The following is a 14,028-nucleotide window of genomic DNA, read 5'->3' as shown; positions in this document are numbered from 1 at the left end:
TGTGAGGATGTTGTGGAGACAGACTAGTGGGATGTCTGGTATTCCCTGCCAGAATCTTCAAGTCTCTTTTTTACAGCACAATTACATTTGTTTGACCTGAAAACATTCACCCCTTTAGGTATTATTTTTTAGGCTACCTTTAAAATGTATCCAAAAATATTTTTTCCCCCTGTAACTCAGTGACAATCATGAAAAGGTTTCTAATTAAAAGAAATAAGGGTTACTTCAATTTTGCTGCCATTATTATGCCATTTTACAGATAAGAGAACTTAGGCACAGAAGAGTTCAACAACTTGCTCAAAGGTATACATCCTGTAATTGTGAGATTTAAACCCCCAAAGCCTGGCTTCATGCACTAAACTATTATGTTATACAGTATATCAAGGTGGGAAATAAAATCGTGGTCCTTCCATAAAGAAGCTCATGGTCTAGAGATGGAGACAGCCAAGAAAACAGATCATTGCAATATAAAGCAATAAGGACACATAAATGGACACAGGTGGAGAGGTAGTCTAGAGAAGGAAATAATTAAGCTGAGTTTTTGAGGAGAATCAGAATTTAGCCAGTTTGGGATGGAAAAAAGAGTATTTCATACTAGAAGGTGAGTAGGAAAGGTTGCCAGGAGGGTAAACAGCTTGGAAGAACTGTAAAATTGTTCTCAAGACAGACTAGAAAATATTTCCCATGAAAATACCATAGATCTTGGGCACTCTTTGAACCTTGAGAAAAGAAATATGGAAACTTCCAGCCAAATGCCTTCAGAATTATGTACATGGTTATGGGCTTTTAAAAAAATACCTTCAATGTATTGTTTACAAAATCTAAGGAATGAGACAATCTGGGGTACACAGCAATGTCATGCTTCCCAGTTCAAATCTCTTTGAATATGCCTACCTTGTCCAAGGGACCAAAAAGTAGTGACCAGTTGGCTACTTCCTACCCAGGACACATGTCTTCATTTAAATCACATCATTTTTGTTTTCAATGTTGGCAGGACACTTCCCCTTTTATATTCATCACCTTTCAGACAATAGCCAGAGTGATCTTTCCAAAAGAAATATATTACCGGTCAATAATAATGAGGGCTGGTGCTATAGATGGCTTGCTATGTGTCAAAAATTCTTCACATATTAACTAATTTAATCTTCACAATAGCCCTCTGAAGTAAGGTTAGCATCACCATCCCCAGTTTCTAAGGGAGAAACAAACTCAGAGCAGTTTCCAGCTTGTATTATTATACTGGAAGTCTGGCACCAGAGTCCATTTTCTTATCCACTTGTTACTCCAGTGATTAAACAACCCTTCAGATGCTCTCTCTACAACATGAAGAGGGCTTGCCTTCTTTAGCACACCTACCAGGCTCCCTGTGATCCAGGAAGTTCCCCGAAGTGTCCGTGGTGTGTGGTACAGAAGTGAAATGTCCTTATTGTTACCTTTTGATACTGCATGTCTATGGAATGAATACTCTGCATAACTTGTCAGCTTTGGGGAAGGTTTTAATCAGGTTTGGCATGACAGGTTTCAGCTTAACTTGCCAAGCTCAGGGATTCTAAAAGGCAGGCATTACTCTGAATGCCCCATGTGATCATAGAGTTTTCATTGTTCAGGGTTTTCATTATGCTTGAATTTACTCATGAAATGGTCAACACCCAAAACTTGATTTCAAGATCATGACCTCCAAGCCTAGAGAAACATAGCACTTGATGCAGAAATTACAGTGGCGTTAGGTGTAGAAATGAATGAATCTTGGGTTTCTCTGAAGGAGAAATTCAATAGTGAATGCAATTTAACTTAAAAAATGAAAAGGCATGTGCTCACAGCAGGTAAAAAGTCACGTTTGTAGTTTTGGATCTTTCAGAAAAGTAGTTTATAATCTAGAAAGAGAAACTGACAAGTAAATGGTCAGTTAAAAGAAGGAGCAAAGCAGAGTAGTAATAACCAAGTTTGGGGAAAGCAAGGCAGTTTTCCCAGAAAAAGTGATATTTAAGCTGAGACCAGAGGATGAGTATTAGTCTGCAAAATGGGAACTGTGTGTGGTAAAGAGAGTTGCAAGCATTCTATATCGTGAACTGGGTGGGGTTACCTAGATCACATATCTAAACATTTCTTAAGCTGTGCATTTTACTTACATATACCTCAATAAAAATAGAAATTAAATGTTGAAAATAGAGGAATCAGGTCTTTTGCAACAATAAAACATCCTCTTTGCCTCGTTAGTACAAATGACGCTCTTTCTTTGTAACACCTATGGACTATTTCCTGCCTATAGAAGAGTTTAGAGCATTATGCACTAAAACTTGGTAGCTACTACCTAGGTTTGTCAAATCAAATCTTAATATTTTGTTACATCTCCTTCAGATCTTCCTCTTTTATTTCAAATAAAAATAAAATCCAGATAAAATGAATCTCTCTTGTACCCCTTTGCATTTTTCTCCTTCCTGGATAGAGGTAACCACTGTCTATAACTCAGAGTTTATAATTTTCTTCCATATTGTAATTCTACACATATGAACATATCAATACATATACATAGATGTACATACATGTATAAATAATACATATCTATAAACAATCTCTTGTATTGTTTTACATATTTTAAATTTTATATAAATGATATATTACTATATATTGTTTTACAACTCCAACTTATTTTTTGAGATCTATCCATGTAGCTCTAGTTTATTCCTTTTAACTCACTGTTGACCAGTCATGAGTTAACTCGTGTTTTCATGTGAGACCGCAAAATTGAAGGTATAGTAAACAAAAACAATCACAGTGTTTAGCCGTCTAAACTTGGACTATCTTCTAACCGCTTATAGTTTGAACATACATATCATGGATATTGTAAAATCTTTCTTTGTCGTGTTAAATTGTGTTCAGTTTATTATATTAAAAAAGTGACTTTTCTTGATATTTAGGTTTTTATTGCAATTATAATATTACAAAAGTTACAACTATGATGGATCGTGAAGGTGAAGAACTTTTCAATGAATTATATGCAGACACTATATCTGATTGTCCGAGTGCTTTTGAAATATATTGTAGTGATGTAGAAATTGATAGTTTATCAGAAGACAGCAATGAGTCGGATATTAGACCACCAAAATAACAAAAAATAACTGTAATAAGATCTGATAGAGTGATTTTGAAGAAGAGTGGATTAAAAATGATATTATACCAACTTTGGAGGATTATTCAAATATTTCAGGTGTAACCGCTGACCTTAGTGATCCAGGGAGCATCAGGGAAATGACGAAATTACTTTTTAGTGACGATTTTTTTGATTTAGTTGTTTCTCAAACCAATTTACACCACCACCAAATGGAATAATTTTACGAAAAAGCTACTAAAACTGTACCATGGACAAATGTTACCAATACCAATTTAAAGAAGTTTCTTGGTTTGTTGATATTGATGGGACAAACGAAAAAAATCACATTAGAGGGATTACTGGTCAACGGACCCTTTGGTTGAAGCTCCAATATTTCCTAAAACTATGAGCAGAATGAGGTTCGAGCAGATTCTTACATTTTTCCATCTTAGTGGTAATTCACAAAATACATCTAATGAAGACAGACTGTATAAAATTAGGCCTCTTTTGGATTAATTTCTTCCATAATTTCAGTCTTTGTATGTACCTAAGCAGGAGTTATCCCTAGATGAAGCAATGATACCTTATAGGGACGTATCAGCTTCAGAACATATAACCTGGCAAAAATCTTTATTATATGCGGCTTAAGTGCCTGTTTGTCGCCGATAGCTTATTGGTTGCTTGTGTAACTGTACTAGCCAATGGGGTGAAGTTGCCACGGCATTCAAATAGTCCCACCTTCTGGCATGCCACCTCACAAATTGAGGTTAAAGATGGGAGCAATTATTATGCTGTTAAGAAATCTTAACACCAGAAGGGGTCTCTGCAATGGTACAAGACTAGAGGTTCTCCAATTGAAAAATAATGTCATAATAGCTAAGTTTTTGACTGTCTCCTCTAAAGGTGAAATACATGTCATTCCAAGAATTGATTTGGCTCCATCTCAAACAGGGTTGCCGTTTCAATTGAGACGTAGACAATTTCCTGTAAAACTTGCCTTTGCTATAATCATCAATAAGTCTCAGGGCCAAACGCTTAAGCGTGTTGGCATTTTTTTACCTGAGCCTGCATTTGGACACGGTCAACTTTATGTTGCCTGTTCAAGAGTTTGTGAAAGAACGGACGTAAAATTAAAAATAATTGATAGTCCTCTGCAAGGCGAGCTTAACAATGATGGAAAGATCTACACAAGAAATGTTGTGTACAAAGAGATCTTTGACATGTGAATTAACTTATTTTTTTCTATTTTATTTTATTTTTTTATTTTATTTTTTATTAAATAATTTTATTTTTTTATGGGGTGACATCAATAAATCAGGATACATATATTCAAAGATAACAAGACCAGGGTATCTTGTCATTCAATTATGATGCATACCCGTCACCCAAAGTCAGATTGTCCTCTGTCACCTTCTATCTTGTTTTCTTTGTGCCCCTCCCCCTCCCCCTTTCCCTCTCCCATTCCCCCCTCCCCCCTGTAACCACCACACTCTTATCAATGTCTCTTAGTTTCACTTTTATGTCCCACCTACGTATGGAATAATGCAGTTCCTGGTTTTTTCTGATTTACTTATTTCGCTTCGTATCATGTTATCTAGATCCCACCATTTTGCTGTAAATGTTCCGATGTCATCATTTCTTATGGCTGAGTAGTATTCCATAGTGTATATGTGCCACATCTTCTTTATCCAGTCATCTATTGACGGGCTTTTTGGTTGTTTCCATGTCCTGGCCACTGTGAACAATGCTGCAATAAACATGGGGCTGCATGTGTTTTTACGTATCAATGTTTCTGAGTTTTGGGGGTATATACCCAGTAGAGGGATTGCTGGGTCATAAGGTAGTTCTATTTTCAGTTTTTTGAGGAACCACCATACTTTCTTCCATAATGGTTGTACTACTTTACATTCCCACCAACAGTGGATGAGGGTTCCTTTTTCTCCACAGCCTCTCCAACATTTGCTATTACCTGTCTTGCTAATAATAGCTAATCGAACAGGTGTGAGGTGGTATCTCATTGCTGTTTTGATTTGCATTTCTCTAATAGCTAAAGAAGATGAGCATCTTTTCATATATCTGTTGGCCATTTGTATTTCTTCCTGGGAGAAGTGTCTGTTCATGTCCTCTTCCCATTTTTTTATTGGATTGTTTGTTTGTTGTTGAGTTTTATGAGTTCTTTGTATATTTTGGATATTAGGCCCTTATCTGAGCTGTTGTTTGAAAATATCATTTCCCATTTAGTTGGCTTTCTGTTTATTTTGTTATCAGTTTCTCTTGCTGAGCAAAAACTTCTTAGTCTGATGTAGTCCCATTCATTAATTTTTTGCTTCACTTCTCTTGCCATTGGAGTCAAATTCATAAAATGCTCTTTATAACCCAGGTCCATGAGTTGAGTACCTATGTCTTCTTCTATGTACTTAATTGTTTCAGGTCTTATGTTTAGATCTTTGATCCATTTTGAGTTAATTTTAGTACAGGGGGACAAACTGTAGTCCAGTTTCATTCTTTATATGTGGCTTTCCAGTTTTCCCAGCACCATTTATTGAAGAGGCTTTCTTTTCTCCATTGTGTGTTGTTGGCCCCTTTATCAAAAATTATTTGACTATATATATGTGGTTTTATTTCTGGACTTTCTATTCTGTTCCATTGGTCTGAGTGTCTATTTTTCTGCCAATACCATGCTGTTTTGATTGTCGTGGCCCTATGATAGAGTTTGAAGTCAGGTATTGTAATGCCCCCAGCTTCATTCTTTTTCTTTAGGATTGCTTTGGCTATTCAGGGTTTTTTATAGTTCCATATAAATCTGATGATTTTTTGCTCTATTTCTTTAAAAAACGTCATTGGAAGTTTGATGGGAATTGCATTGAATTTGTATATTGCTTTGGGTAATATAGCCATCTTGATTATATTTATTCTTCCTAGCCAAGAACAAGGTATATTCTTCCATCTCATTATATCTTTTTCGATTTCCCTTAACAATGGTTTATAGTTTTCATTATATAAGTCCTTTACATTCTTTGTTATGTTTATTCCTAAGTATTTTATTTTTTTTGTTGCAATCGTGAAGGGGATTATTCTTTTGAATTCGTTCTCAGTTGTTTCATTGTTGGCATATAGAAAGGCTATTGACTTCTGAATGTTAATTTTGTATCCTGCGACCTTACTGTATTGGCTTATTGTTTCTAGTAGTCTTTTTGTGGATTCTTTGGGGTTTTCGATGTATAGGATCATATCATCTGCAAAAAGTGATACCTTTACTTCTTCTTTTCCGATATGGATGCCTTTTATTTCTTTGTCTTGTCTGATTGCTGTGGCGAGAACCTCTAGTACCACATTAAATAAGAGTGGAGAGAGAGGACAACCCTGTCTTGTTCCTGATTTAAGGGGGAAAGCCTTCAGTTTAGTGCCATTTAATATGATGTTAGCTGATGGTTTATCATATATGGCCTTTATCATGTTGAGATATTTTCCTTCTATACCCATTTTGTTGAGAGTCTTAAACATAAAATTGTGTTGTATTTTATCGAAAGCCTTTTCTGCATCTATTGATAAGATCATGTGGTTTTTGTTCTTTGTTTTGTTGATATGGTGTATTACATTAACCGTTTTACGTATGTTGAACCATCCTTGAGATTCTGGGATGAATCCCACTTGATCAAGATGTATTATTTTTTTAATATGTTGTTGTATTCGATTTGCTATTTTGTTTAATATTTTAGCATCTGTATTCATTAGAGATATTGGTCTGTAGTTTTCTTTTTTTGTGCCATCCTTGCCTGGTTTTGGTATGAGGGTTATGTTGGCCTCATAAAATGTGTTTGGAAGTATTGCTTCTTCTTCAATTTTTTGGAAGACTTTGAGTAGAATAGGAACCAAGTCTTCTTTGAATGTTTGATAAAATTCGCTGGTATAGCCGTCAGGGCCTGGACTTTTATTTTTGGGGAGGTTTTTAATGGTTTTTTCTATTTCTTCTCTACTGATAGGTCTGTTTAGGCTTTCTGCTTCTTCTTGACTCAGTCTAGGAAGGTTGTATTGTTCTAGAAATTTATCCATTTCTTCTAGGTTGTTGAATTTAGTGGCATAAAGTTTTTCATAGTATTCTACAATAATTCTACGGTGTCCGTGGTGATTTCTCCTCTTTCATTTTGGATTTTGTTTATATGAGTTCTTTCTCTTTTTTCCTTGGTAAGTCTTGCCAAGGGTTTGTCAATTTTATTGATCTTTTCAAAGAACCAGCTCCTTGTTCTATTAATTTTTTCTATAGTTTTTCTGTTCTCTAATTCATTTATTTCTGCTCTGATTTTTATTATCTCCTTTCTTCGGCTGCTTTTGGGTTGTCTTTGTTCTTCTTTTTCTAGTTCCTTAAGGTGGGAAGTTAAGTGGTTCACTTGGGCTCTCTCTTGTTTGTTCATATATGCCTGAAGTGATATGAACTTCCCTCTTATCACTGCTTTTGCTGCATCCCATAGATTCTGATATGTTGTATTGTCATTTTCATTAGTCTGTATAAATCTTTTGATCTCTGCACTTATTTCTTCTTTGACCCATTCATTTTTTAAAAGTATGTTGTTTAGTTTCCACATTTTTGTGGGATTTTTTTCCTCTTTTTTGCAGTTGAATTCTAGTTTCAAGGCTTTATGATCAGAAAATATGCTTGGTACAACTTCAATTTTTCTGAATTTGCTGATGTTGTTTTTGTGGCCCAACATATGGTCAATTCTTGAGAATGATCCATGTACACTGGAGAAAAATGTATACTCAGTCACTTTGGGATGAAATGTCCTGTAGATGTCTATCATATCCAGGTGCTCTAGTGTTTTGTTTAAGGCCACTATGTCTTTGTTGATTCTCTATTTGGATGACCGATCTAGAGCCGTCAGCGGTGTATTGAGGTCTCCAAGTATGATTGTATTTTTGTCAGTTTTTGTTTTAAGGTCAATAAGTAGCTGTCTTATATATTTTGGTGCTCCTTGGTTTGGTGCATATATATTAAGAATTGTTATGTCTTCTTGATTCAGTGTCCCCTTAGCCATTATGAAATGGCCATTTTTATCTCTGAGTACTTTTGCTGTCTTGTAGTCAGCATTATCCGATATGAGTATTGCTACTCCTGCTTTTTTTTGGATGTTATTTTCTTGGAGTATTGTTTTCCAGCCTTTCACTTTGAATTTGTTTTTATCCTTGTTACTTAGATGAGTTTCCTGTAGGCAGCATATAGTTGGATTTTCTTTTTTAATCCATTCTGCTACTCTGTGCCTTTTTATTGGTGAGTTTAATCCGTTTACATTTAGTGTAATTATTGATACTTGTGAGTTCCCTATTGCCATTTTATATCTTGCTTTCTGTTAGTTTTGTGTCTTGTTTGATCCTTCTCTTTCGTTTTTCTATCTTTTGTTTTTATTTGGTTGTATTCCATACATCTTTCCTCTGTTGCTATCTTTTTTATCTCATGTGCTTCTGTGGTGGTTTTTTCAATGGTGGTTACCTTTGAGTAATGAAAAGGGTCCCTACCCTGTTCATTGTAGCAAACTATTTTGTGAGTACTTTTGCACTCCATCGTCCTTTGCTACTGTTAATCTCCATCTTCTCCCCCTCTTTCTTTTTGTTGTTGTCACAGTTTAAATTTGGTTTTATTGTGTCCTTCTTGGAGCTTTTACTTGTGGCTCTGTTTTTTTTTTTGTTCTTTGTATCTGATTGGAGAACCCCCTTTAGTAATTCCTGGAGTGGGGGTTTTCTGATGATAAATTCCCTCATCTTTTCTGTATCTGTGAATGTTTTTATTTCTCCTTCATATTTGAAGGATAGCTTTGATGGGTATAGTATTCGTGGCTGAAAGTTTCTCTCTTTCAGGACTTTAAATATTGGGGTCCACTCTCTTCTAGCTTGTAGAGTTTCTGCTGAGAAATCTGATGATAATCTAATGGGCCTTCCTTTATATGTTGTATTCTTCTTTTCCCTGGCTGCCTTGAGAATTTTTTCTTTGCTGTTGGTTTGTGTCAATTTCATTATGATATGCCTTGGAGTAGGTTTGTTGGGGTTAAGAAAACTCGGTGTTCTGTTTGCTTCTTGAATTTGAGGCTTTAGTTCTTTCCACAGGCTTGGGAAGTTCTCATCTATTATTTGTTTGAGTATGTTCTCCATTCCATTTTCTCTCTCTTCTCCCTCTGATATACCTATTATTGTTATGTTATTCTTTTTGATGGAGTCAGATAATTCTTGTAGGGCTATCTCATTTTTTTTAATTTTTGAGTCTCTTTCTTCTTCTCTCTGTTGTGCCTCAAGTTGCTTGTCTTCTATTTCATTAATCCTCTCTTCTATCTGACCTGTTCTATTAGCTAAGCTTGTTACTTCGTTTTTCAGCTCGTGAATTGAGTTTTTCATCTCTGTTTGATTTGTTTTTATAGTTTCAATTTCTTTGGACATATATTCTTTGTGTTCATTGAGTTGTTTTCTGAGCTCCCTAAATTGCCTTTCTGTGTTTTCTTGTATATCTCGGAGTATTTTTAGGATTTCTATCTTGAATTCTCTGTCATTTAGCTCCAAGGTTTCCAATATATTAAATTTTTTCTCCATAGATTTTTCCTCATCTAGCTGTGCTCTCTTTCTTTTGTATCCATGATATTCGATTTTCTCTTCCTTAATGGCATCTGAGGGTGGTTTTGTTGATAGTATTAATGAGATTTAATAAAGAATAAAAAGTTAAAAAAAATAAAAAATCAAAAAGAGTTGTTTTTTTTTTAAAAAAATTAATAATGAAATAAAGAAAAATAAAATAATAATTTTTAAAAAAAGGAAATTATTCCCCCCTCCTTTTTTCCTCTCCTCTCCCCTTTTTCTTGAGAAAATCTTGTGGTGAACTGTGAATTATAACAAACAATGCCTGTGATGGAGGTCCTGAATTGGGGAAAAGTAATAAAGGGGCAAAAAAAAAAAAAAAAAAAGAAAAAAAAAAGGAAAAAAAAAAAAAGGGGGGGGCGGTATGGACCCACAAAAAGCAAATAAGGAAAAAATTTGGGTCAAGAATAAAATGATTTGCTTTTAGGTGTTGGTGTTGTCTAAGAGTTATGATGAGAGGAATAAGAGAACAGAAAATTGGGGGGACAAATTAAAAAAATACTATTGTATTTAGTGGAACAAGAACTAGATAAAATGGAGAGCCAGGGATGGGAGCACTGCTAGTGAGTTAAAAAGGTGAAGTAAAAACCCCCCAAAATGCCACAAACATAAGTTTGAGTCCCAGATAAGATAATTTGTTTGTTATTGAGGTTTGAATGAGAGGAGATGTAAAGGAGAAAGGAAGAAACTAATATAGAGGGAGAAAAGAAAGAGAGAGAGAGAGAAAAAAGAGGGAACCAGTAAAAGAAGAAAAAAGAAAGGAGAGAGAGAGAGTTAAGGGTTTTGGAGTGCAACCCTCATAGAGAGAAAGGAAGAGGAGAAAAAAGATAATGGGAGATGTAACACTTATGGGTAGTGTAGTTCAAGGAGAGGAGAGAGTAAGACCGGCAGAGAGTTAATCGGCCAAATTGGAGGAGGAAAAAAAGTATCAAGAATGAAGATAAGAGAAACAAACGAACAAATATAATAAAATGGGATAGGTTATAAAGTCTGCAGATTATTCTTGATTTTGAGAGGTTATCTTCTTGTTTTTTCTTTTCTCTCCCTCTTCCTGGTCGGTGACTCTGTACCCCAGGTTCTGCCCCTTTGGCACGCTCAGGTAGAGGTTTGCAGTTGATAAGTCTCTATGGCAATGTCATGTATTGTGCTTTAGTCTCGTTGGGAGTCAAGGCTCATTAGCTTTCATAGGCTCCGACAGTGAGAGAGTCCGTGTTCCTGGAGCCTTTCTCCTAGTCTTTCCTTCCTCAATTAGTAGCCTGATAATCCAGCTATGGGGTTGTTGCTGCCTCTGCCTGGATAGTAAGAGGTTCAAAGAGCTGGAAACTCCCCACTCTATTTCCACTCAGCACAGGGCTCTGGGTAAGGCTCAGTCAGTCAGAGCTGCTAGCATAATCAGGCGGGGTTTCCGCCCACTCAAAGACCTCTGGCTCTGCCACTCTGTCCGGTAACACAGGCGGGCACCCACTTCCGGGGTGCTTGGAGGAAACTCTCATTCACTATCTGCGCGCGCAGACCAGGATATCCGGCCAGCAGTCTCACGCTCTGAGTGAAACCCCCAACCGCATGGAAATTTGCAGCGCTGGAATTCGCTCTCGCTCCGTCCCCGTGCGCGGCTTTTGCAAGGCGCTGGGGCGGCCCGAGATTCCGCTTTTGCCCACACAAAGGCCCCTGACTCTGCCCCTCTGTGCGATAACACGGGCGCGCCCTGCCGAGGCACTCGGAGGAATCACTCACTACCTATCTGCGCGCGCACACCAGGATATGAGGCCGGCCGTGTTTCCCTGAGTGAAACCCTCACCAGCACGGAAAATCTCCACCGTTGGAATTAGTTCTCGCTCCCTCCCGTGTGCGGCTTTCCCAGGGCACTGGGGCTGCCCAGAGATTCTGCTTTCGGCCCACAGAAAGGCCTCTGACCCTGCCTGTCTGTGGGGCAACACGGACACCCACTTCTGGGGCTTAGGAAGAGATCTCTCGCCCACTAACTGCGCACCAACCAGGAGAACAGGTAAAATGGCTGCCCCGCTTGTCTTTCTTTGTTTGGGTTTGGCGCGAGTGTTAGCTTGTATTGCCCGGCTTGCCACAGGAACAGTTTTTCCTCCGCTAGGACCTCCGTGCCACAGCCTGGTTCGGCCTTTTGTGCGCGGCCTGGATGTATTCACCCCCTTTGCCCGCCTCAGTTTCTATATTCATAGTTACCAGAGAAAGCCGCCCTGTTTAGGTTAGTGAGGAAGGCGGAGCATTTCTTACTCCCTATTTCCTTCAGGATTTGGTTATATATTTAGCCAATTTTTCACTCGACCATACCTTCGGGTGTATTGTGAAGCATCTGGAGGCTCCAAGTATAGGTTTTTCTGTTTCTGGTTGAAGATCTTGTTGAGTTTTGGGGGAGATTTATCGGTATCGCTTCCTACTCCGCCATTACTCTGACATCATCTCCCCTGAATTAACATTTTATTATTTAAATCACCTTTATTTATTGAGCTAGCGTTGGCTCTTAAGAAATGTACCGCCAGTGGTTTCCTTCATTGCACTCTACTTTAAGCAATTAAGCAAGTAGAAGGGGGAAACCCCATGGGGCAGTAAGCAAAGGGGCGTCCTCGCCGCCTGCCCTGGGTAATTCAGTTTGAATTAGCAGACACCTTTGCACAAATCATTTTAATTATAATTTATAATATCTAGAACAGCAGTCATTTCGTATGACCACCGGGCTTTCTAGTAATAAAATAAGGGATTTTAGTGAGAATGCTTTGTGAAAGCGAGAGTAAATACATTTGCAACTTCAAGGTTTATTTAGGTGAAGGTAAAAGGCTGCAAGAAACTATAGTATCTGCCTTAGAGCCATATCTTGATTCTTGGCATCATGTATACCAAGATAATTACTACAACAGCGTTTCTACAGCTGAAATATTATTAGAAAATAAAACGTTAATTTGTGGTACCTTAAGAGAAAACCATGGCTTGCCAAAAGTACTAAAAGAAAAGTCAGAGAATCTTCAGAGAGGGGAAATGACATTTTTACAGAAAGGACCCATTGCCCTTATATCATGGAAAGATAAAAGACTAGTGAATAGGATATCAAATATCCACGCTGCCTCTATGAAAACAACTGGAAAGCAAAAAAGGGATTCTACAGAAGATATAGTTAAACCTGCGTGCATATTAGACTACAACAAATACATGAAAGGAGTCCATCGAGCAGACCAATATTTAGCGAACAGCAGTATCTTTTGAAAAAGTATAAAGTGGTCTAAAAAAGTAGCATTCTTTCTGATCAATTGCACTTTATTCAATGCATTCAAAGTTTACTGTAATTATAATAGATAAAATAAAATAAGATACAAAAAATTTCTATTTGAAGTAGCTAGGGAATGGATATCTGCTGGTTCAAATGAGTGCAGCTCAGAACCTAACACTTCTACTTTGAAGAGAGCTCCTTACATTGATTCACTTTTTAGGCTTTCAGGGCAACTAAAAGACCATGTTTTAGAAAAAATAGTCACTGGTATAAAAAGAAATCCAACTAGAACATGTAAAGTGTATGTTATGTTTCAAAAGGAAAGTGCAGTGAAACCAGATATATTTGCAAAATACAGTGTGTCCTTAAAGTCATGGTGCACTTTTGACCGGTCACAGGAAAGCAACAAAAGACGATAGAAATGTGAAATCTGCACCAAATAAAAGGAAAACTCTCTCAGTTTCATACCTATTCAGTGCAGTTCGATGTGGGCTCATGCACAGATATTTTAGGGCTCCTTAGGTAGCTATCCTGTATAGCCTCTACAGACTCATCACTGACTGATGGCCTACCAGAACGGGGATTCTCCACCAAACTGCTGGTTTCCTTCAACTGCTTATCCCACCGAGTAATGTTATTCCTATGTGGTGGCGCTTCGTTATAAACGCGCTGATATTCACGTTGCACTTTGGTCACGGATTCAAATTTAGCAAGCCACAGAACACACTGAACTTTCCTCTGTACCATCCACATCTCAACTGGCATGGCCGTGGGCTGCTCTGCTGTATGCACAGTGTTACATCATCATCTGCGCATGCGCACATGCTGCCACATCATCCTACAGAAACTAGGAGGGTTTTCCTTTTATTTGGTGCAGATTTCACATTTCTATCATCTTTTGTTGCTTTCCTGTGACCGGTCAAAAGTGCACCATGACTTTACGGACACACTGTATGTTGCATACCATTACACATAAGTGATTGCTATACAATATTCCACACCAAAAATATTATTAAAATATATGGTATGTATAAAATATATCAATAATATGTAGCAGATATGTACAAAGTTTCATTTAAATTCATTA

This window comes from Saccopteryx bilineata, chromosome 1 (genome assembly GCF_036850765.1).
Source record: "Saccopteryx bilineata isolate mSacBil1 chromosome 1, mSacBil1_pri_phased_curated, whole genome shotgun sequence".
Taxonomy (NCBI): domain Eukaryota; kingdom Metazoa; phylum Chordata; class Mammalia; order Chiroptera; family Emballonuridae; genus Saccopteryx; species Saccopteryx bilineata.
The sequence above is the reverse complement of the archived record's forward strand: the minus strand, read 5'-3'. Positions refer to the sequence as shown.